Source organism: Lissotriton vulgaris, chromosome 8 (genome assembly GCF_964263255.1).
Source record: "Lissotriton vulgaris chromosome 8, aLisVul1.2, whole genome shotgun sequence".
In the NCBI taxonomy this organism is placed as follows: Eukaryota; Metazoa; Chordata; class Amphibia; order Caudata; family Salamandridae; genus Lissotriton; species Lissotriton vulgaris.
In genome coordinates this window covers 771,203,543-771,230,179 of record NC_141696.1, presented here as the reverse complement: position 1 = coordinate 771,230,179, position 26,637 = coordinate 771,203,543, and positions in this window count along the sequence as shown.

Sequence of the window (26,637 nt, the reverse complement as noted above, 5' to 3'; positions counted from 1 at the left end):
GCACGTGATCAGTCAACATGGCAGTACCAGACTGCACACAGGCTCTGCAAGGGCAAGCCTTAGACACACTTTTACAGGCTGCTTTTGTGGGTGGCACAACCAGTGCTGCAAGCCCACCAGCAGCATTTTGTTTGCAAGCCAGGGGCACTCCTGGTGCACTGTACTAGGGTCTGACAGGTAAACCAAACCAGCCAATCATGGAATCACTAATTCATACATTACTTTACAATAGGAGCACTTGCACTGTGGCACTGGACAGCAGTGGCACAGTGCCCAAAGCATCTAAAACCAGCAAAAACACATGAGGCAACAGCAAAAATGGAAGGGAGACTCACGCCAAGGTGCAAGGTCTAACAGTGCACTTTTGTACTTCCTCCCAACACGCTCCTACCACCTCTCAAGAAACATTTCAACGGATCATTGAAAAATGTAGGCTCCTTTCATTGATTTGCATTTCTTTTTCTGTTGTGAAATTGATGTCGCTCAATGTATACACCTGCCCCATGTTTGATCGGACCAATCATCACATGATTAATCTGAAGGATATGCAGCTTCATTTCTGAACTCCATGTGCTGCTATGTCCTCTCTGGACTGTGTGCCAGGGCAGATGCCATCTGAATTCTTGTGCTTTTTAGTAGATGATGGAGAAGCAACTCTTTTGAGGATGTGGGGTCAATTCTATGGTTTTGCCTTACCATTGACTTAAATGTGAGTTACAAACACAAGGAGATAATGGACATAGTGCTGAAACTTTTCAGACACTTACCCCCAGTGACATATCTGGGTTGAATCCATCATTGTTCTTTAGCTCAGTTCGCCACTCCAGTTCAGACCCAGCCATTATGCAAATCGGTCTTGACCCTGTAAATTGTAGTTACACCTTCACATCCAGGCATCATTGATAACGCATATTCTATGGGCAGTTCTCAGAAAGTCATATTTACTTATGAAAAATGTGAGTAAGCTTGTCTTACCCATGGAAATTCATGAGTAAGTCATACCTAAGCCTGAAGCAAACACGCCTACTCATTTAAAAAGCTTTGTGACTCAGTCATGGATATTTACTGATAAGGCACACTGCCCTGAGCAATGACACAGCACAACTTTAACTGAGTGTGCCAGGTGCACACCAGGTCAATGAGCCGTATCACAATGAATGCACTGTCCCCAGCTCTGCCGCAAACCTGTGCCTTTCCTGGGTGTGCAGTGCGTTAGTTAAAGGCAGGCTGGCTGTTGGAAGCCACTGGTCTGCCTTTCACTGTGCAGCCGACAACTGCCCTGAACTTCAATGGCAAAGAGTTATGGCATCTGCCTGCATGGTAATGTCTTAGATGGGGTCCAGGGGATCTCTTTTCTCCCCTTTGAAGGGTCACCCTCAGTGGGCGCACCGGCTGTGCGCCTACTAAACATAATGCACAGTTAGTGCACATTCTGGCAGGTCCATTGCCTCTATGCCTGCGTTTGTAATACAGTGAAGGCACAGGGGCACAGTGTTTTCTGATTTGCATGGGAGTCAGGCGCGTAACACCCATTGGACTCAAAGGCTTCAGCCCCCCCGGCGTATGTGGCAGCCCAGGATGAGAGCTTCCCGGGCACACACACAGCCACACCCGAGTACTTCACAGGTCTTTAAAAGACCATTTGCATGTTAATGAGGCCTTGCTGTTGTTTAACCCCTTCTAAGTGCCCCTGTAGCTCTACTCTGCATGTCGCCTAAAGATTCAGCCCCCGACATTTTTTCTTAGCCCTCCCCGAAATTTGGCTCTAGTTGCGCCTCTGATGGGAGTATGCAAAAGTATGGCTGGTGCAATCTGTATTACAGAAGGGGGCTTCAAAGTGTCTGCAACTCTTCTGTAATGCCAAAATGCTCAGGTGCACAAAAGGTTGCATGCACTCCTGTCCAGTGCACCTAATGTAATACGGCTCCTTGTAGCCATCTTAAGCCTTTGATTTGTCGCCCCCCTCCATTTGCACGGCTATCAGCATCTACTGTAACTGCTAAGCAACATCTCTCTGTTTCAGCAACAAAATCGAATTTATTAGCTGTGTCTCTTACCCAATTTCCTTGCTATATTGGTTTATGCTTAATGGGATTAAAAAAATACACAAAATCCGAATGTCACACATGTGTTTTTAGTATTTAGGCGTATTCTTTTGTGTTTTATTTACTGCTGCTGTCTTTTGGAACCTTCTATAACTCTGTAGAAATAAAAGGTTCAACATTCTGGAGTATCCTATAGTATAAGCTCACTTATGTAACATATTCTCACATGTCCTGTGGTGTTGCCAGAACTTTAGTTTTGTCTCCATTAAGGGTTGATAACAACATGACTCCTCATCAGATGACAAGTACTTTCTCAAATGACTTTTTCCAGATTTATTAAGGCTGACATGAGCCGGATCTATTTGTGGAAATTATGTTAACACATACCCTTTTGTTTGGAAATAGGTTGGGCTGGTGCTATTCTGATATGTTACTGGACATACAAATACACTGAATACATATGTTTCTGAGATAAAAATCCTGCACGTGTCGTAGGCCAGTTCTACTGGGTTTATGGATCAGAGAGACAACTAACTGAGCAAAACTTAGCCCTAGTGTTGTCTGTTATCCCTGGAACAATAATATAATGTGTATTTGTGAAGCACAAGTCCACCCGTAGGCATCTTGGCGCTGAGTAACTGATGTCTATTGTTACTCAGCTCAATGGTACTCATTTTATTGACCTCCGATGGATGAAAGGCTGGGTACACCTGCCAGCAACCTGTGACCACAAGGTCCAACACTGGCACCTGCAGTGGACGCATTAGTCCACTGAGCCACCAGACCCAGTTTACCTGCTTATCAGATACTACAGCGTGCCCTCATATCAAGTACTTATTTTTAGGAGTTGACTTTAAGGATCTAGTCTGGTCATACAGTAAATGCTTACTCTGACAGGTTGGTTAATGGAGTAGAAAACTCACATATGATAAACACAGAAACAATCCCCAATAAATGTGATTGTTCAGACTGTTCTAGACCGTTGGCAAAAGGAATTGGACATTTATTCTTTTAGGATAAGTAGCTCTGAAATACTTATCAGTTAAATACAGTTATATCATGTCTAGGAAATTCTGACTATACAATGTTACCACATTATTATGCAGCAAAAGCACAAGGCTGATGCAGAGAATCTGTGCAAAGATTTCACCCTAGTAGACGTCTGGAGAAAAAAGTACAAAACTAAGCCAGGCTTCACTTTTTACAGCAAAAAATACAAGAACTACTCTAGAATAGATCACCTTCTAGTTGATCAACACCTTCTTAAGGATATTATCTACCTTTCCTTCACGCCTACAGGACTATCAGACCATGCTGTACTGGAAATGGTAATTGAACTGAATATAACTTCGTTAAAACCTAGGTGGACACTGGAGAGATCACTTCTATTTGATAATCAAATAAAAGAAGATGTTAAAGATAAAACATTAGATTTCTTCACGATGAATTTAGGATCTTCCTCCCCCCAGGTTGTATGGGAAACATATAAAGCCTATTTGAGGGGAGTCTTAAGCTCCCTAATGAGTTATAAGAGAAAGAGCATAAAAATAAAAAGAAGGGAAGACTTGGCAGTAATAACAAGAAATGATCAAGAATTACAAAATGCAATTCTAGAGAATTCTAGCAGAGCACACTTGATAGAGAAGGAACTCATTGATCTACAGCTTCAACTAAAAGTATCGGATGAGAGAATTCTTAAAGAAAAATGGGAGTCTAGCAGATTAAAAATTTTTGAGAACGGAGAAAAGTGTGGAGCCCTCCTAGCCTGGAAAGCCAGAGAAGAGAGAACTAGAAATAACGTCAAAGCCCTATTACAAAGACAGACAGGAGATTTGCTGGAAACAGACGTAGAAATCAGAGAAGAAGCAAGGTCCTTTATGAGAAGTCTCTATACTGAGGATAAAGATCCTAAGGGGGAGGATTTAGAATCCTGGCTGATAACAAAACATCTGCCGCAAATACCCGAAACGGATAAGGTACACCTGGAAAGTGAGATAACAGAAGGGGAAATCCTGGGTCAATTGAAGAAAATGAAACGAGGGAAAGCGGCAGGCTCAGATGGGTTGCCAGTGGAGATCTATCTGGATAACAAAGATCAATTAATATCTCCATTAAGGGAACTTTTCAACCTTTTACTGATTCAGGGTCTCTCTACACCTCCCTCATGGGGAGAAGCCATTATAACGCTCATACCAAAACCAAATAAAGATGTTAAAAGAATAGAGTCTTACAGACCCATTTCTTTGTTGAACACAGACATGAAGATTTACTCTGGTATCTTAGCCACTAGACTATCGAAGGTTATTAAATCTATAATCCATCCTGATCAGAGAGGCTTTATCCCAGGGAGACAGTTAAATGAATTAACATTTCAAGCAATAGGAGCTATAGACTACACTAACGTTAAAAATCTCCCACTGGCCCTGGTTGCCATAGATGCAGCTAAGGCCTTTGATCAGGTCAATTGGAAGTACTTATGGGCCTCAATGGCGGCATTTGGGTTCCCTCAAATCTTCATAGAGGCGGTTAGATCTTTATACCACAACCCAAAGGCAAAGGTTTTAGTCAACGGAATTCTATCTGAGTGGTTCGATATATCCCGAGGTACTAGACAGGGCTGTCCCTTATCCCCCCTCTTGTTTGATGTTTATATGGAGCCTTTTGTTTGTGGGATTAGAGAGGGCAATATCATTCAACCTTTTTTGCTCGGAAATCTGCCCCTGAAGGTGGCGTTGTACGCAGATGACCTTCTCTTATATACTTCTGACCACTCAGTAGCAATACCGAGGTTATTTCATTTATCGGAAGAATTTGGGAAACTGTCAGGTTACCAGATTAATAAGGAGAAAACGGAGATCATGGGATGGAATAACAACACACTTATATCAGGCGCAAAACAGAAAATGAGGTACCTGGGAATTTACTTAACCCAATCATTAAAAGATATTACATCACTCAGTTGGAATATGGTGGTTAAAGATATTAATAAAACACTAATAAGATGGGGAAACCTGCCCCTGAACATATACGGTCGGGTCAACCTCATTAAAATGACTATTCTTCCAAAATTGACTTTCTTATTCAACTGTATCCCCTTATCATTCTCACTGAAAGACATTAATACTTTACAGGGTAAAATTGGATCATTTATATGGGCCTGTAAATCTACAAGAATTGCATGGAAGAAATTGAGGAGGGGTTTAAGTATAGGAGGGCTAGCCCTCCCAGATCTTCTGTCATATTGTCATGCATTTCATTTCAGAAATTTTAGGCTTCTTGCAAATAAGTTAGATGCATCATCACAGGGCCGCTTGTTTCAAGCCTTATTAATTGACTTACCTTATGACCACGACTATTTTATGTTTAAATTTGGAGACCAGGTTTTTTTTTTAAAAATTCGCCTCAAAATCCTACTGACCGCATTAAAAAACTGGGGGTTCATCAGGAAGACATTTGATATCCCATATTACCATACACACACCCCAATATGGGACTCTCCTGGTACACCTTTATGCCTCCAAGATCAACTGTCACAACCTTTGAGAACAGCTGGGTTAAAAACATGGGGAGATCTCTGGGCTGATTCGGGCCTGGTGAACTGGAACTCTTTAGTACAACTTACTGATGGGCAGTTGACTAGGTTCAAATATTATCTGCCTGGTGGTCCAGTCAAAATATGCAAAAAGAGAAAGACACAGATATTCTTGACTCCATTGGAAGGAGGGGGAAATGGGTAAAAGAACTTTCATTTTGGTAAAAACTGTTGATCAAAGAAGAGGAGAGCAAAACAAATTCAGAGGTTATAAACTTATGGGGACATTGTATATCTGACATCCCTGATGAAGTTAATAAAGTATGGTTAGATTCCTTTTTTCTGTCACAGAGGCTAATTAAACCAGCGAATCTAAGACGTAACCACCTATTTACGGCTTATAGAGTTTATTGGACTCCGGCCAAACTGCATAAGATTACACAAAACAACTATTATTGTCCCCGATGTAACCATAATGCAGCTGACGATATTCATATTTTTCTAGAATGTCCAGTTATTCAAGACTACTGGAAAGCGATAATGGATTTCTTGGGTGATGTACTCTCAACAACTATTATTTGTTCTCATAGACTTGTTTTTTTTGGTTTATTGAAAGACTATGATATCAATAGTCTGGACTCACAGTTTATTTTTTTATATAATAGTTATTGCTAGGAGACAAATTTGTATGGAGTGGAAGTCAGTGTCTCCTCCTAGTTTTGCAGTATGCCTGAAGTATATAATGGAAGTTTGTAAAATGGATTTGGCTGGTCGAAAAGAGAACACTGAGAACGTTTGGTCTAATCTGGTGGTCTGGATAAATAGGTGAACGGTCCTGTGATTATGTCAGAGGTTGTGTCAGTCCTGTCCTCCACCAGGCCTAGGGTGCCCAATATAGGCCTGGAGGAGTAGGATAAGGAAAGCAGCCTACCTCTGGGACATCCCTGTCCGCTATGATACTGTCTCCATGGCGGACTCGAAAAACAACAGTATAAGAGGCAACAGCGAGACCCATCTAGAGCAAATATATTCTGGTGGCAAATATGAGGACAAAAAAAAAAAGAATCTGTGCACAGCTGCTTTGCGGGGGGGGGGGAAGCAATCCGATGCACGTTTGATGTGGACCAAAAGTTCATCGTGTCATGCACCAGTTGATGGGTGTCATGTCGTCTTGCCTCACCTGGCGCTGACACAGGGAAGGCGGGCGCGGAAGGGGCGGAATTAGGAGGGAGGAGGAAGGCGGGCAGTTTAAGGCGCGTTAAAGAGGAATAAAGAGCTACTGTGACCAGAGCTTCCGTCTCCGTGTTTCCTTGGGAGGTCCCGACTTGATACTCGTGACGAGGGTGGGATCGCTGTGATCCACCACTTGCCCCCTCACAGAATCGAGCTCTCTGGTGTGGAAAAAGAGCGCAAGGAAAAGAGAAGCAGCCCGACCTGAGTGGCGATCCGCGAGCGACGGTGCGCCACGGCGGCAGACCGACACACGAGACCCAGGGTGAGTCCAGCCTAGTGACTACCCCTTTTGTGAAGCGGCAAATAAAGAGGGATTAATGTGATGCATGCAGAGATCCACGTCCTCTCCGGCGGCCATCTTTAAGTCAGGCATTGTACATAGGATAGCACTGACTCCTGCCACGGTGGCCATTTTGAAATCAGAACACCCTACAAGCCTGCAAATCTTCACAAATAATGGCGTGCCTGGTCTATCGAGGCCATATCCTCGCCCAGCATGTAAGTAGAAGCTGATTCCACGCGCGTAACCACCACTGGATCTGCCCAATAGGCCTTACAACCGACAACAATGCTCATGGGAGTGTCATACTTATGACCTCCGGAGCCTCTGGAGCTGACATCCGGGAACAGCATGGGACCTAAGTGGAAGAACTGGGCCGAAGATTTTGAGGACTTTATGACGGGGTCTCAAGTGCAAGACTCGAAACAGAAGCTGATAAAACTGCGAAACTTGATAGGGAAAGACATCGCGCAAATCATTAAAGAACTGCCTGCTGCCAATGCCGCCTCGGATGAAGATGTGAAGGCAGCTTTGGACAGGAAGTTTCTCCACAAACCAAACCTCGATTACGAGCGATACACCTTTAATCTTGCCTCGCAAGAAAAGGATGAGTCAATGTGCGATTTCATTGCCCGTATCCGGCGCCTAGCCCGACATTGCGAATTTGACACGTTCAACACCGAGGACGCACTCCGTCTGCGCATTATTGAAGGATGCCAATCAGAATCGCTGCACCGCCGATTGCTGAAGAAACACTACACGCTCGAAGAAATAGAAGAGCTCACCCGCATTAATGATCAGGCAGAAGAACATGCCAAGAAGATGGAGGCCAGCAAATCTGACAAAAGGAACAAGCTTTTCAAATACAGTCTCACGCAGAGTCGAGGCGCTGCCCTGACCATCGCAAACCTGGAAGAACGGCAAAGTCCAACCGCGTGACTTCCTCACGCCATGGAATTCGAAACAGCCAAACAAGCAGACCGGCCTCAAGATGTTACCGATGCGGTCAAGATTACCCGCGTTCAGGCCAATGTACTGCCATAGGTCAGCAGTGTCATCGTTGTGGAAGGGAAAACCACTTTGAGGAGGCCTGTCAGACGCGACGGACGGACATGAAGCCATCCAAGCCACGCACAGAAACTTGCCATCATGCGAGAGCAGTACAAGGAAGAAAAAGGCGCTCGTCCAGCTCGTCGAGATCAAGCGCTCAGTCAGTCAACTCCTACAAGTCCCGGAGGTCGACATCCCAGGAATCGGAGTCTCTCACACCCATGTCGCAAGACAGCGATGAATACGTGTGCATGGTGTCAGATCCCGACAGATTGAAGAAGTACCCGTGAATAAACATTCGAATAGGGAGTCACCCTGCCAAGTTCGTACTGGACACAGGTGCATCACTTAACTATATTTGTGCCATGGAATACCAGAGCATGAACCCCCAGCCCAAACTGGAACCTGCAGCTGTGCGAGTCTACACATGGATGTCGAGGAAACCCCTACCGTGTTTGGGACAGTTCTGCACGACTCTAACCTACAAGAACCGACAAATGCAAGCCCATATCCACGTGATTGAAGGCCCTGAAGCAACGGACTGCCTTCTCAGCTTGCCGACAGCCGAACATCTCAAGCTTGTCGAACTTCTCTACACGGTGGACGACTCTCCGGACATTGTCAACAAATTCCCGAAACTTTTCAAAGGTCTAGGGAAGCTCGAGCACTTCGAGGTCAAATTACACATCAACGAACAAATACCACCGATAGCGAAGCACCACAGAAAAGTGCAATTTCACCTGCAACAGGTGGTAGAAGATGAATTACAAGACCTGCTGAGAACAGACATCATTGAGTGATCCACAGGCCCTACTCCCTGGGTGTCACCAGTGGTAGTCGTACCCAAGAGAGGGCAGGACAACCAGGTACGCCTATGTGTGGACATGCGAGCACCAAACACAGCTATTGAGACTGAACGCCATCCCGGATCCCACATCAGTGACATGATTGCGCGTCTCAATGGGGCAACCGTCTTCTCGAAGCTAGAGCTTAACAAAGGTTATCACCAGCTGGAATTGCACGAGAAGTCTCAATACATCACCACATCCACCACCCACCAAGAACTTTGGAATATCCTCAGCCGCCGAGATTTTTCAAGAGGCTATCCGGCGTATAATTCAAGACATTCCTAACACTTTCAATTACAGCGACGACATCCTGGTCTTCGGGGAATTTCAGGCGGAACATGACAAAGCATTGGACCGAGTATGCCATGTACTGCTCAATGCTAACTTCACACTCAACCCAGACAAGTGTGAATTTCACAAGTCCACGCTGAAATTTTATGGACATATATTCTCCAAAGTCGGCATGAATCCAGACCTCGGGAAAGTGTCTGCCCTTGCGGACATTCCACAACCAAAGGACGTCAGTGACCTTCGTTCATTTCTGGGGATGGCAAGTTACTGTGCCCGCTACATTAAAGACAATGCCACCATCAGCTACCCGCTCAGGGAACTCACTTGCCAAGGACAGCAATACCTGTGGTCCTCTGCATGTGAACACGCATTCAACAAAATCAAGAAGGCCGTGAGCCCCGCTATCAGCCTAGCCTACTTTGACATCAAAAGAAAGACTAAAATCACTGTAGATGCCAGTCCCGTAGGATTGGGTGCCATCCTGGCACAATACGACGATGAAGCTGATCAACGACACGTTGTCGCGTACGCGAGTCACAGTCTCACTGACAGGGAAAAGGCTTACTCCCAGCCTGAAAAGGAAAGTCTTGCGGTTGTGTGGGCCTGCGAACATTTTCATTTGTTTGTATACGGGAAACAATTTACACTTATCACGGCTCACCAAGCGCTGATTACCATCTTTGGCAACCCGCGGGCAAAGATGCCCCCACGGATAGAAAGATGGGGAATACGTCTGCAGGACTACATCCAAACCATTGTCCACAAACCCGGAAAGGCAGACAACCCAGCGGACTACATGTCATGACACCCGCAAACTCAAACACAAGTGCGACGCTCCGTGGCGGAGGAATATATCAACTTCGTCATTGACAATGCATGTCCTCCAGTAGTGCAGCTAGACGCCATTCGCGAAGCATATGCCCAAGACGTCACCACTCAAGCCATCATGCTCCGAATACGCACCAACTCGTGGAGACACTTGGAAAATGCTCACCAAGACACAGCTGTCGATACCCAAGAACTCGCTGCATTCAAACCCGTCCAAGAATAATTATCAATCAGCACAGATGGCTTATGGCTGCGAGGCGGAAGGATAGTCATTCCTAAGAGACTGGGACAGGGTGTTATCAACTTAGCCCATGAAGGACACCGTGGAGTGGTGGCCATGAAGAAAGCGCTGCGAGAACGCATCTGGTTCCCATTACTTGATCAGATGGTGGAAGCCACGCTCAAAGACTGCACCTCATGCCAATTGGTGAGTCGGGATGAACCGCCGGCGCCACTACAGATGTCTGAGCTACCAGACGGCGTGTGGCAACAGGTGGCCATTGACTTTTTTGGTCCGCTGAAATCAGGAAAGTACATAATCGTCATCATGTACGAATACTCTCGTTTCCCATCGCACAGCAAGTATCCTCCACCAAGCGACAGCTGGTATTCTGTGTCATCGATGCAACATTTGCAGCCTGGGGAATACCCATGACCGTGAAAACTGACAACGGACCACCCTTCAATGGCCACAAATTCACTGAGTTTGCAAAACATCTAAACTTCAAACATTGGAAAATCACTCCCTTATGTCCTCAAGCCAACGGGATGGTCGAACGCTTTATGGGGACACTCAAGAAAACCGTTCAGCAAGCCGACCTAGCACACTGCGACATCCAACAGGCACTCAACGAAATGCTGCGAGCCTACCGAACCAGGCCGCATAGCACCACAAATCAATGTCCTGCCACTCTGATGCTCGGTGGGTTCCACGCACTCGGCTCCCCGCCTTGGATGCCGTCATACAAACCTGAGCCGTGACTACAGAAAATGACACTCTCGTAAAACTCAACGATGAGAAGAAATCAAAAATGAAGGACTACGCTGATTAACGCAGGCATGCGCGACCAATGGACATTCACGAAGGAGACTGGGTGTTGGTAAGGCGCGACAGAAGAACAAAAGCAGATAGTCGCTACCTGACACACCCCTTGAGAGTCTCTAGCCGGAAAGGGACAATGATCACGGCTGAGGCTGAAGGTAAATGGATAACAAGGAAGCTGTCCCACTTCAAAAGGTGCAACCGTTCTCTCTACACCCGAAATCAGGACCTAGACTCTGAGACAGATTCATCGAGTCAAAGAAGAGACAGCGATGGCACACCTCGCAGAACGCTGCCGTTTGAAGATGTGAGGGACAATGGTCCAGCTGAACAGGCGCGGATAAGTCACCCGCGAAGGGCAACTAGTCGACCTGTTCGACTCATTGAAGAACTCTGAGAGACAGTAAGCATTATTGTACAAAGGGGGGAGGAGTCATGTCATCTCGCCTGACCCTGGTGCTAGGACAGGGCAGGCGGACGCGGAAGGGACGGAGTTAGGAGGGAGGAGGAAGGCGGGCAGTTTAAGGCACGTTAAAGAGGAATAAAGAGCTACTGACCAGAGCTCCCGTCTCCGTGTTTCCTTGGGGGGGCCCGACTTGATAATGTGCTTGCATGACTTTCTGCATGTTACAATCTAGAGTGGTCCACAACACGATGGGACTAATTTAGATGTTGGTGGGACCGCAAGGTAGTGGACTTTTTTGCAGGTCTTACCATCCGCCAACCTGGCTGTCTGCCCACCCAATTTAGATACTGCATTACAATGGGCGCGAAGACCGCCACTGTACCCCCGACTCTGCCTGCACTTTGCTCCCTGTCAGTTTGGCTAGGTGGGCTGTAGGAGGCTGCGGTAGGACCCCAGCCAGGATTATGGCCGTCGATATTTGGTACTGGCGTGTTTCGGAGGGAATTCCAACAGGAATCCTTCCTACTTTGAATCAGTGGAAATGGATGAAAAGGGGTGAATACTGACTTTTTTGGGAGTTCAGGCTGCGGTTTCCTCCTCTTCTCATTCATCCAGGTATCCCCTGTCCTGCAGCACTTTGACCACGACGGACCGGCACCCCATTTTGACATACCGTAAAGTGATGGTGGTGGTGTGTGTAGGTACACATTGCATGGTGTGTGTATGTTGGTGGGGTGCAATGTAGAATATACATATAATGCACACAACACATATCCCACAGACACATATGTACAACTACAAAATATATATCACCCCTGTCAATACACCACCTCCAGGACACTGACAGGCCAACATGAACATCCCGATACACTCGGCAGGACCCAGCCAGCAGTTTGCCACACACCTCCACCGCGGCAGTTTTCTGTCTATCACATATACATCTAGATAGGGTGTGTGGACCAACGTCAGCTCACCGGTGTTTCAGAGACTGCTGGGGTGGTATGCTGGCAGTCGGACTGCCAAGATCTAAATCAGGCCCTATGTTTCTTGAGCTCTTTCACTCATACTATCAAGTGCTGCTTATAACGGCAGTATCTTTGGACATGGGATAATGCAGAGATATCATTGATGTCAAGCTCAGAAGGAATAACATCACTCTGATCTTGGACCCTACTCAGGAACCTTATAGCAGCTGAGTCAGGTAGTTTCTCCAGCAAGTGTAGGCAGGTTATCAGCTCAGAAAGCCAACTGCCTCCTACTTTTCCTCAGATGTCTGGAAAAGCAGTCTTCTCTTCCTCACGCTCACTCCTCAAGTGTGATGACGTGAAGCAGGGAGGTGTTTAGTCAAACCTCCTGTCCCTGGTGCACAATAAAGACTTTCCAGTTGCTCCTAATAGTTGCAGGAGTTGAATGAAAAGAAAATGATCTGCAATAGAAGGGATGAGTTTTGATATGGCACATTGTTTCTAGTGCTTATGTAGCATGCCAGACTGAGAATGACCTTGGAGCATGTCAGGAAGGTGAATGTGTATAACATTTGAACTATAAGAGTGACAAGCATGCAAAGCTTAAGATATAACACACCAAAAGTGATGTCTCAGGGTTGAGTGAAGTAGGCCTATGCAGTGGGACAAGCAATGAGGTGACCATTATGTGTGAAGTAATTGATCTTTGACACAAATGTTCTATTATTTTCTATAGTTATTGTCTTTTATGTAGTGCACAAACTGCCATTGTTAACGTATCACAGCAAATTATATACTTATAAAAAGATTTTGTAAATAGTTCTGAGGTTTCCACACAGACCGGAGTCTGATTCGGTTTGTGAAGTTGGGCAGTCAATGGAGCGAAAGAGTGTGTGGCTCTTAGATGAGTGTCCGTTTTAGTGAGCTGGTAGCTTGAAGGTTGAGGAAACAGAGCTGTATCAAGCTCTCTGGCGTCTCCCTTCTCTCTGTAAGCTCTCTTTCTTGCTCAGTGTGCCTTTCAATTTCGTGGAAGATGTGTATGTGTGTGTGAGGTGGCTAGTGGAAAAAACTGTTGGGTATCCTAGCAGTTAATTAATTATACATTCATCTAGTGTTTCCCAAAAGTGGGTCGGGTTGCAAGCTGAATTTTGGTGGGTCATGAAAGTTCAAGCAATGAATAAAAATGCCTTTAAATAATGTATTTATCTTGTCACCTTTGCTGTGCTTCAAGAAAGAGGACAAACATCAGGCTATGTCTTCAGACAAATTGCTGCTTAGTTTTTAACATGGGAACAGGTGTTTAACAAACTCCTCTCACTTTGCAGTCAGAGAAAGAAAAGTAAAGTGATTTATATGAAATCTTGCTGGGGTACATGAAGAGTGAAAGGGTGGACTGTAGTTAGTGATTTTTTTGTAATACAAAAAAAATGTAAATATCTGTAAATGAATTGTGTATATTCAACAGTTAGTGTGATTTTAATAGGATTAGATCAAATCAAAAGACTTTAAATGGTGATGCACAAATCATAAATATTCACAGAAACATGAATTCCATACATTATCATTTGTTTGTAATATAGTTTTATCAATAAAACTGCAGGGGCAGCTCTAATGCACAGGCTGGTGAGGAACATGCACAGCTCCCTGTCCCCATCTGAGCGCCGAACAATGGCGCTCAGACCAATCGCAAAACTGCTTTGCAGCATTGTGATTGGCTATGGGGAGGCTGGGTACTTCCTGGTTCAGACCTCGCCAAGAAAAGCGGCAACACGACAGAGAGACCGCGGCTGTTTAAAAGGTGTTTTTAAAAATAAATTCAACACCCCCATTCCCTGCCAGCCGCCACTGCAAAACTGTGTCTGTGCAAATCTAGTGACCATTTCAATGGAACATGTGTTGTCTGTAAATGGCAAAGTACTACCACACAATGCTTTTGTTACTTAAAAAATCATCTCATAAGGCACCGGGCCGGATGAGTTTTCTGCCGGTTTCTATAAGACTTTCTGTCCGATACTAGCCCCGATTCTTACTAAACTTTTCAACTCGTTCCAGGGCCCTGGCTCCATCCCACCTGATATGCTGGAGGCAGACGTAATAGTGCTGCCTAAGCCGTGGAAAGATACCACTCAATGCTCCGCTTACCGGCCGATTTCCCTGCTTAATCTCGACTTGAAACTCTTCACTGGAGTGTTGGCTTCGAGGCTTGGCCCTTGCCTTCTGGGGGTCATAGACCCGGACCAATCAGGCTTTATCCCTGGAAGACAATGTAGCGATAACACCAAACGCGTCCTCCACTTAATCGAAGAAGCCCATTTCCAAAAGTCAGACTCAGCACTCTTAGCTATCGACGCTGAGAAAGTGTTCGATCGGGTCGATTGGAGTTTTCTAGGGAAGGTTCTGACACATTTTGGAGTGGGAAAGCGCTTCCAAGCATGGATTGCGAGCTGTTACAACCGCCCACAGGCCCAGATCCGTCTCAACGCTCAATGCTCCAGTCCCTTCGAAATACAACGCGGCACTAGGCAGGGATGCCCCCTCTCCCCCCTCCTATTTGCGCTCTATATTGAGCGACTAGCACAGAGGGTACACGATAACCCCGACATCCAAGGCATATCCTTTGGCGGGGAGCCTCACCAAATCGGCCTATATGCTGACGACATCTCAGCGGCGCTTGGTAGTCCCGAGCGCTCGGTCCCGGCCTTTCTAGAGGAACTTGACAACTTCGGTAGAGTGTCTGACTTTAAGGTAAACAAAGGCAATCACTGTTACTACCACTGGGTAAAAATGCCCACCTACACCAAGCAACACACGTGTACGGAGGGGGGCTGGGAACTCAAATGCAGATCTCCTACCTGGGCATTACTCTCACGCCGTCAACGGAACAGACGGTAAATCTGAACTACACCAGGGTGACATGGCAAATCCACAGTGATCTAAGTCGCTGGAAGAAGCAACCGCTGTCGCTGCTAGGGAGAATTGCAGCCGTGAAAATGTCGGCGCTCCCCAAGATATTATATATCTTCCAGACCATTCCTGTGTCCCCCCCGGCCGGAACTATTCAAACGTTGCAGACAGCAATACAGCAATTTATCTGGGGAGGGAAGAGACCGAGAATGAACAAGCAACTAGCTTACCGGAAGACGGATGAGGGGGGCCTGGGGATCCCCAATCTACAACAATATTTTCAGGCGGCGCAGCTGAGGTTTCTGGTGGAGTAGTACAGGCCCGAATCAGAGAAGAGGTGGCTCTTCCAAGATAGGGCAATGGCACAGACATCTCTGTGGAAATACCTTTCCTTTGCCGAGCACATAGGCCACGGTATCTTCACAATTCTCCTATCACATGGACCATACTGGGGGTGTGGGACTTGGTGGCCACTAGAAGGGAGCTCACATCTTTCCCTTTGCCGCTAACTCCTTTATGGGACAACCCTGACTTGCCTCCGGGCACCAGTGCCCGGTCGTTTCCTCAATGGAGAGGCACCAGCTGTAGATCGGCGGGGCATCTTTTTGACCTAGAGGGCATTATGCCACTCTCCACAGTATCCCAAGCCTATGATGTCAAATCACCACAGCTCTTTCAATACTTTCAAATTAGACACAGGCTCACACAACCCGAGACTGAGCCCCTGGTAGGCAGGCGCATGACAAAATTCGAGAAATGGCTTGTCACAAAAGAGTCGGACCGCGGCCTGATTACCGATCTTTACCAGATGCTCTACCCTCCCCCCGGGGCACAACATTCGGCTGGACAGAGACGCTGGGAAAAAGAATTAGGGAGGACACTGACGCTCCGAGACTGTCAATCCATATATTACAGGGCTAATCACACGGCTAGGAATACAGCGGGTAGGGAAACAGCGGTGAAGATCGCTACGTATCGGTATCTCACCCCGGCTAGGCTACATAGATGCAACCCGTCCAGGAGCCTGTCTTGTTGGAGAGGATGCGGAGCAGAGGACACGTTGACGCACCTTCTATGGGAATGCACGAAAGTCAAAGGGTATTGGTCGACGATTCTTAACAACATTTATAGTAAACCGAAATTCCTAGGTTCCCGGCCTACACCATACTAGGACTCCCGAACGCACTCACTTACCCGCTGAAGTCTGTCAGGGGGCGACAAATGGGACTTGCGCTACAGGCTGAAACTCAGCACATCCTGTCTCTATGGGGGACCAATACACGGCCAACACACACGGGCTGACTGCATAAACTCTGGCATACACTTGGGATGGAACGCATCTAAGCCACACTCACACAGTCAGTCCACTGCTACATTCCACACGATCTGGCAACCACTACTAACACTTCTGTCCAAGGAATTTAACGAAATAACCTCTTCAAGGTACCTCCGTTTACTACGCCTGACAGACGACAGCCATGTCAGTGCTGAACCCGAGAATGAGGCACCATGAGCGGCCTACACCTACGAGACACTCGCTTCACAAAAATAGGCACACTAGTTGGGTGGGGGGGAGTTTCCGGGGGCGGGTGGGGGGGTTGTTAATGTTGTTACTGTCCACTTGGCATAGCGATGAACCTTTGTCTGGAAACACAAATTCCAACAACGGCACACTACAAGGACTTTGGTGGGATCAGAGGTCCCTAGTGGGCAATGAGATGAGCGATACGAAACAAAGATGCCGGTTTGTCCTCTGCCTTCTTTTGTGTGGATTCCTTATGTCAATGTACTGCACTTCGTCTCATGTCATTTAAACCTAGGTGGGTCACGAAAGTTTGCCATACTAAAAAGTGGGTTTTGGTTCTAAAAGATTTGGGGCCAGATGTAGGTAATCTCGATTTACCTACTCTTAAATACCGAATCATACCGATTCGGTATTTAAGAGTAGGTAAATGGGATGTAGGTAATTTCACTTTTCAAATTACCGAATCGGAATGATTCGGTAATTACCGAATCGGTATTTACCAATTCGGTAATTGCCATTGATTCCTATGGGCCTTGAGGCCCATAGGAATCAATGCCAATTACCGAATCGGTAAATACCGATTCAGTAAAATTACCGAATTTGCAAGGGGGACAGGGTGTCACTTTGACACCCTGTTGCACCCCTCAATTGTGCATGGGTGCACATGTTGCTGACATACATGCCCTTATATGTCTGCAACATTGGCACATTTTTTAAAGCAGAAAAAATGCTTTTTGAAGGGTTTTCATTATTTACCACCAACTTCTAGTTGGTGGTAAATAACGAATTCTTAAACCCTTGTAGCACTGCGGGTGGGGGGGTTGTTAATGTTGTTACTGTCCACTTGGCATCGCGATGAACCTTTGTCTGGAAACACACATTCCAACAACGGCACACTACAAGGACTTTGGTGGGATTAGAGGTCCCTAGTGGGCAATGAGATGAGCGATACGAAACAAAGATGCCGGTTTGTCCTCTGCCTTCTTTTGAGTGGATTCCTTATGTCAATGTACAATGTTGTTACTGTCCACTTGGCATCGCGATGAACCTTTGTCTGGAAACACAAATTCCAACAACGGCACACTACAAGGACTTTGGTGGGATCAGAGGTCCCTAGTGGGCAATGAGATGAGCGATACGAAACAAAGATGCTGGTTTGTCCTCTGCCTTATTTTGTGTGGATTCCTTATGTCAATGTACTGCACTTTTTTTATACTGAAACCAATAAAGAAATGTAAACGTAAAAAATCGTCTCATGTCATTTAAACCTAGGTGGGTCACGAAAGTTTGCCATACTAAAAAGTGGGTTTTGGTTCTAAAAGATTTGGGGCCAGATGTAGGTAATCTCGATTTACCTACTCTTAAATACCGAATCATACCGATTCGGTATTTAAGAGTAGGTAAATGGGATGTAGGTAATTTCACTTTGAAATTACCGAATCGGAATGATTCGGTAATTACCGAATCGGTATTTACCAATTCGGTAATTGCCATTGATTCCTATGGGCCTTGAGGCCCATAGGAATCAATGCCAATTACCGAATCGGTAAATACCGATTCAGTAAAATTACCGAATTTGCAAGGGGGACAGGGTGTTACTTTGACACCCTGTTGCACCCCTCAATTGTGCATGGGTGCACATGTTGCTGACATACATGCCCTTAGGGCATGTATGTCTGCAACATGGCACGTTTTTTAAAGCAGAAAAAATGCTATTTGAAGGGTTTTCATTATTTACCACCAACTTCTAGTTGGTGGTAAATAACGAATTCTTAAACCCTTGTAGCACTCATTACAGTGCTACCTACATGTTGAATTACAGAATTGGTAATTTTACCAATTCGGTATTTCACCAAATCGGAAAAATGACAAATTCGGTAAAATTACCGATTCTGTAATTTAACATGCCCCTACTTCTCAATATCCAAATGCCTGTCGGAAACGGGCGAAAATCGGTATTTTCGGCCAATTCCGACCGGTATTTGGATACCTACATCTGGCCCTATGTGAGGACTACCTTAATGGCATAACTGATGCAGAACTACTGAAATACTATGTGTTAAGCTGACCAACATTCACAGCATGCATATAAAGGCAACCGAAGATATGACAAATTGGCCGTGGCTATGTTGATAACGATTGCTAGACATTGCATTTACTTTGGTAGTTGTGACCCAAGTCTACATGCTATTTATTTAGAAAGGTCTAGAAAAGTTGGTTGAGGTAAGTCTGTAAAAGATTTCTGTCATTTAGATGTTTGAGCAGGAGAGTTTATTCCGGACGTTGAGGCAGAAGACTGCTCAGTGGATGCTTTTGTTCTGGTCTGCTGGAATTTTTATCCAAAATTGGCCTAAGCCACAAGTCAAGCTTTAATGGAATCAGGGTAATACTGAACACAAGGCACAGCACTTGCCTCAAAAAACAATTCTGAACTATTTCTAAGGTTTTTGAGGTCTTTTGCCTCCAAAGCTTGGCACTGAAAAGGGCCATACCCAATGCTTAGTTAGAGTACAACTGGACAACCAGGGAAGCTGGTTTAAATAAGGACTCTTGGTGTACCTTCAACAGCCCTTGACATGCTCCTGCAATTTGAGCCTTCTCAGGAGAAAGACATTATGTGTCAGAGTTGAATAAATTATGCTGCAAGTGAAGACAAATTATACAGTGTAAATTTGTTTGTAATTTTAACACATATTATTTAAAATGTCACTTTATTACTGTCAGTTTAACAACTCTAGAATGCGACACAAAGGCGGCCACATAAACTTTATAGAAAGGTCTTCCACTGTGCGGTACCTGGCGTGGCACTTCATTTCATATACTTTTCAGCCACTTGAACTAATAATATTTTTGGGTGAAATTTTCAGCCCATGCAGGAGATTTATAAATGTGTGACAAATGCTGTAAACTCATAATCCTGTGAAAAATGCCACATCCATAGAACTGCTTAGTTCCAGAGGCCCGACACTATTGGCCATGTTACCGACAGTTGTGTAGGGTGTGTGCAAAAACGAAACACTTTGGTTACCTTAACAATATAGTAGATGCAGTAGTGCCCATATGTTGTGTGAACAGGTGACTGTAGGACATTATGACAATCACAATGTAGTTGTCCAACGCGGTTCGGGGGACCACTGGACAGGCAAACACTAATTGAGCTCGACAGTGGGAGTTGAGTTTATTTACCACCTAATTCCCCAGTCCCATCCTGCTATGGCTCTGCAAATTGGGCAAAGTACAACCTCTTCCACACGTCACTATCAGGGCAGCGAGAGAAAGTTGCCACAGGCTTCTCATTTAGGTCATGGGGATGTTGATTTACAGAGCTCAACAATCAACCAACAGATCCAATAAAGTGAATGTCCAGCTCAGTACTAGTCTGTCTTTGTAAGCAAGAAGGTACTTTTAACGCACAGTTGTATGCAGTACCACACACTTCAATGTTCATACACATGACTAGTGTCTCAAGGATATATCTATTGTGCATGCTGGACCCACCCTGCTGTTTCACTGTCCTTTCCCAAGGCACTCACCATATGGTGGGTCCCGCTTGATATCAGGACAATCATGAGAGCTGTAAATTTGATTCAGTTGCAGTGTCTGTTATCCACAGTTAATAAGTCATGCTTTGTCTAGTGTTCTTACCCCAGACAGGTAGAGATCCTCTCTGGAGTGCTGTTCTTGAGCCGCGGGGCTCGTCTGTGTGTTGGGACCAGTCACGGAAGTAGGAAATCTGCCCTTTCTGTGTGGTCATCCTGCCTTTTTCAGCTTTTGCTGACCCTATATTTTTTGCTGCCATTAGAACTTCGTGCATCATAGCCCTGCTAACCAATGGTAAAGAGCCTGTGCTCAATCCCCCTTTATGCATGGTTGAATTGGCATATTCCTAATTGGTATGTTTAACTTACCTATAAGTCCCTAGTATATGTGGTACACAATTTACCAAGGGTATGTAATTTAAATTGCACTAGTGGACTGCGGCACCTATTGTGCCAATCAGTACAGTGGCAGTTTAAACACTTCAGATATCCTGCCAAAATAAAACCTTTTGGCAGGTCAAAACCTCCATTTGAATGATTATTAAGTCACTCCTATGTCTGCCCTGTGGACCACAAGGCTGGATGCATTGTATTTGAACTTGGGACATGTAGAAATGTAATGCTAGCATGCGTAGCACCCAAAAACATAGTTTACCTGTGGCAGGCCTAGCTGTTCTATTGGGTAAATCAGAGTACAGATTAAACATCCAAATACTCTATATCTGGGGAGGAGCTACGACAGCAAGCAAGATGGCCGCATTGTCTCCTGGCTCCGCTGACCTCCGTCTTTCGCTCGGAGATCCTGTCATCTATCCTGATTTCCCGCCCCATGTCCGTGTATATGAACTAATTTGCAGTCCGATGGAGCGATTCAACACTTTTACGACATTGTGGAGTGGAGTAAAGTCGAGGTTTGATTTGAGGCCTAACCCAGTCTGGAAGCCGGGGTCTCAAGTGCTTGTCCAGCCGGGTCCTAGTTGAACAACAGCGGACCGGTGAGGGTGGCAGGGTCCGGTCCATGGAACTTTCGACATCTTTTGGATTACTTTGCTGCCTATCTGCGGCCTGGTCCCATATCGGAGGTGAGGAGACGAGTGACGCCCGAGGCGGTGTGGCGGGGTTCCCTGACCCGGAGGCCTAGCGTTTGCATCGCCGGTGCCTTTGGGTTGAAGACTTGGCGCGCACTAACGCAAGTTGACGATCGGTCCCTCACGGTTCATTCCTGCTCCGACTAATCTTCCCCCGGGGAGGGGACTCTCCGTGGGGATCACTATGCCTGATGTTATGCGGAACCCGGCAGAGCGGGCTAAGTGCGGCCCATCATTGCGGTCAGTGCTGGCAGCCCTCGAGGCACTTCAGGTGACTATGGAGGCCCAGGTCTGGAATCTGATGTTGGCAGCGGATGGAATTAGAAGCTCGGGATCGGATCCTGACTCGTTGCCCGGGACCCGGCGGCCAGCTCAACTCCCGACAGACACCCCAGTGGTGCATTCAGACCCGGTGCTTGGAGCTGTGCCTGCCCCTACAGAAGTGGAACTGATCGAACATGCTGAGATCGGCGTTTCAACTATATGGTCCGAATCTTTAGTTTTGCAGCCGGCGGAACATTTAACTGCTGTTCCCATTCTGGAAACTTTTGGTCGGAACTGTGAACTGTGTTGGATTGTGTTGCACCCCCTTCCCAGCTAGTACATCAAGATGGCAGATGGGACAGTGTCTGGCCTTGGAGTTGGGGAGGGGCTCGTTGGAACTGGCCGTCTACTTTGGGATTTGCCATCCTTTCTCCATCTAACAGACCTTATTTCGGCAACTTCTGTGTATATTTTGACAATTTGACGATGGGGCTCTACTTATCGGAGGGAATCAGCAAATTTGCTCGACGGGGCCAAGGCTGAGACTGCTGTTTGGAGTTTCACACTATGGTTTCATCGGTAACGGGATTGCTTTACTAGGTCAACGGAGACCGGGCGGGGTTTATAGTTTTCTCCGGTGTACTTTTCTATTGTGTTCTGCTCGATTGTGTCAGCTTTGTGGGGGATTCTTTGTTAAGGCGGTGGGGAGAGACCAGGAATGCGTACGATAAAGCCCTCCTCCATTTCTACTTTTAGGGTAGGGGTTTAGTTCTTCTTTCTTTCTCTTTGTTCTTCCTATATTTCGGGTTTCAGTTATTTGGGGCGACAGGCACGCTGCTAGGGGGGAAGGCCGTAGTCATCTGCAGGGGTGCAGGGTGGGGGGTTGGGGGAGGGGAATTTTGTTTTTCCTTATTGTTTCTATGGCCTTTTTTCTTTTTTGTATCCTTCCTTTTGCCTTTTCTTTCGCTTCTTCCTTTTTCGGGTCAGCGTAGTGGGTTCACTCTTCTGTCAATTATCGACTTTTTTATCTGTGCCTATACTTTTCACGGTATTTCAGTATCATTGGGCGGGTGCTTACCTGGTGCGAACTGTGATGGTATGCTTGTTTATCCTGAATTGTATGCCTTAGCGCCATTGTCTTAAATGAGATCGATCTGATTGTTGAAATCCTACTATTTTGCCCGCCCTTTATGCGACTTTGTGATATTGTATGGCACCGGATCCTTCTATTTTTATATTGTAAAATGGAGCCTTTAGAATCCTGTCAATCGCCTGGTATGCTCTAAAGCCAGTTTTAATTGAAGTTGTGGTACATTCGCTTCCCGGGCGGCCGAGTCCTAACTGACTTGCTGTGATGAAACTGATTAGCGGCCGGCCCTGGTGGTTGTAGGCCCATATTTGTAACAGGTTGAAGTATCAATAAAGGTTTTAAAAAAAAAAAAATACTCTATATCTGGAATGGAATGAGGTAGAAAAATAATTAAAACCATATTTTTAGTAGCTATTAGAATTCAATTCAGTGGTAACGTTGGATTGGAATAAATCTCAAGGAAAAGAAACATTTAGAAAGTTACCTTCTCCCTGTCTGAGGTTCTTGAAGGGTACATTTGCATTTGCTCTTCCACTTCTGCCAATCAGTGATTAGCATTTGAATAGGTATGAAAAATGTGTGAAATGTCTTACAGGAGGAAACAATAGACTGACCCGAATGGGCAGAGATGACTCCTCTGAACCTTTCAGAATATGCATGGTAGGGGGCTGTGAGCATCCTTTCTGGCAGTGCAGTGTCAATTGTCAAATCCTGCTTGACATGTCTTTTGGGTTTACATTTAATATTTTGGGGCACACTTGAAAGGAAGGGAAACAGGATATCAATACAATTCTTTTGTATCTACTGTCTGGTTGCTGCAAACCCCTACTTTTGTTCTACCAGACTTCTGTCTCTGGGCTTTACATATGACACTCCGTGGGGCATTTGAAAGGAAAGGAAACAGGTTGTCAATATAAGTCTTGTGTTACCCCAACCTTTGTTAAACCAGATTTCTTTCTCTGGGTTTATTGTGGGTTCAGTGGCTGCCCTAAATATGATTTTAGTGTTAGATGTGGGAGGACACTACGATTACCATAGTACACCCCCACACCCACATCCAACTATCAGCGTCCAGGTTCAGTGTGGCCAAAGACTTTTGACATTCTGAAAATGGCCAAGCGGCTAGGGTTAGACCCAGGAACAACTACCCCCATTGCTCAGGGCGTGCCTAGGAGTCATTCACACCCACTAGTCTGTGCAAGGCATAATGGTAACACCTGCAGGCAACCACTTCAGACCACTCCTGGACCTGAAGAAGATCAGAAGAGGAGTGAATCTGCTGTCTGTGTCTTGAGAAGAGCCCTGAAGGACTGGACCTGCCCTCTCTTGTACACAGGACAAAGAAGGGGACTCAAGGGTCATAAGGCTGACCTCCTGTTCATGCTACAGGGATGCAACAAGGAACAGGAGCCCTTTCTTGTAACTTCATTCAGCTGTCCACTGACAACTGGACCTGGACTGGACCCTGCTGTTAGCTCCTGCCTCACACCTTGAAAGTCTCCGAGTGCCTCCCCTGTGGTTCTGGGGTCTCGAAAGTGTACTCCTGTGGTGGATTAAGATTTAAAGGATGACCGATCCGCAGATCCAGTAACATCTTTACTTTCCAACCATTGATAGTTGTTGACCTACCAGGACTGTAAGCAATTCAATAGCTGTGCCCTGACTGGGCCAACATTGATTAAGTATTTGCAGCCTAACTGCACCTTCAGCAATCATTCCTGCCAGGATCTGGAAGGCCCAAGGGCACAAGGATTCTCTCAGATCACTCACTCATGTAGTCTGCTTCTTCTTAGCATTCCAAAGCCACCAGGGACATGTTGGATTTCACATTCACCTAGACAGTCTCTTTCTGGAGCACAAGACAGGCTCCTTCACTCTCACAGCGGGCAGACTTTTAGAAACTTCAGGGCAGGCACCATCTCCTCCAACACAAAATTCAGAGTTCAGGTGGTGTGCCCCCAGGTCTGGGAGACTGTCTGTCAGGCAGATACATGCCTTGGTTCCACCGCAGTCCTCTGAGTACGCTGAGGAGGCATGAAGGTGGGCAGAGTGGTGAGGCAGGTGTGCCTCTTGGCCCCAACTCTGTTCACCCATTACATCATTGTGCTACTAGAGTCCTTACATGACTGCAATGGGGATCCACCCCAAGATAGCTGGTAGCCCAGTTACATCTTAATGTTTGCAGATGATACACTACTCTTTTCCAGAACACCCATGGGTCTACAAAGCTTACTGAATCATTTTTCATCAGTATGTGATGTACTTGCACTTGAAGTCAATATAAATAGGACAAAATTCATGGCTTGTAACCCTGATCAAACATTTAAGGGCAAAATGATGCTGGGAAGTACCATATTATCGAATTTGTTTATTGAGGGGTTAGATTCACTAATATTATAGCATATATAGTCCTTGCATATTTTTAATTCCCAGCTTACCCTCCAGCATGTTAGCTCTGCCTTGCTCATAAAGCTTACAGGCCAGTTACCCCTATTATTGATATCTATCTGCAAAGGGGGTAAGCACTGCTTTATATGGTGCTGAGATCTGGGGCTTTCATAATGTAGGGCCCATTGAGAAATCAGAAAATAGCTTCCTGAGATCATTTTTGGGCTTATGACCTAGTGCGCCTAGTGCACCCTTAATGCCAAAATGTTTGGATCTCCGTCTCCAAAATATCGCACACGTGGCAGCACTCAGACCCCTACATCTACAATAGGGCAGAGTCGAGGAACACTAATCAAGAGCTCCTAGCTAACCAAAAGACCTCATAGAAAACCGAAAGGAGCCGTGCCTACACTCCCCTCACTTCAGTTTCCAGGTCTCCTCTCTCTCTAGCTGCAACAATGTACACTTCTGTAATGGATAAGGGCGTACATTGTCTAGGAGTACAGTCCTCACACTCCATCGTGTGCTAAGCTAGGTCGGGTGTATCCAAAATGGAACCCACTAGCCTCCATTATCCTCGTTCACTCGCAGACCATGCATGGTCAAATGCATAGAAGCAGAACTTTATTCACCTAAAGTCTCAACCCAAATTACACAGATAAAAAGGACTGGACACACTATTTATCCTCTTACCCACATTATGCTTCCACCACCGCTCTATGTAATAAACCCACGTCAAGGACCACTCATATTCATTGATTGGCATCGGGCTCTGTGTACACGCTTAGATTAGTATGACGCCAAGGCCAAAATAAAAGTTCAGGATACCAAATATACAGGTAGTCGGGCTCTTAGGCAAGGAAGCTTACCTAGTATACAAAGCAGAGGGCATTCCTGTCCCAAAAGTAGTACACATCTTTGCTCATACATGTAACTTCTTTTTAATTTCACTTTAATTTTATTTTGCTTTTGACAGACTCACATATTGTTAACCAGGGCATTGTGTTGAAAAAGGCCACTCAAATATATTTTAGGAGTGCATCTGGAACACCGTCCAAGTATTTAAGGCACAAGTTCCACGAATTTCAAATAAAGTATTGCAGTGCTTTTCAGCGGGCAAATATTAGTAATCATTTTATTCTTGGCAACTCTAGAGCACATGCATTTTCCTACCGTTATTTTTAGAATTTCTGTGTTGGCAGAAGGAAGGGCGTTTACTTAATGCAATGAAGTGTACATCGTGTAAGGGACGCCTTCCTGGAATACCAACTTGTTTCCGAGTGAAGTACTTTGGCTAGAAATTAATATGGTGGAAAAGC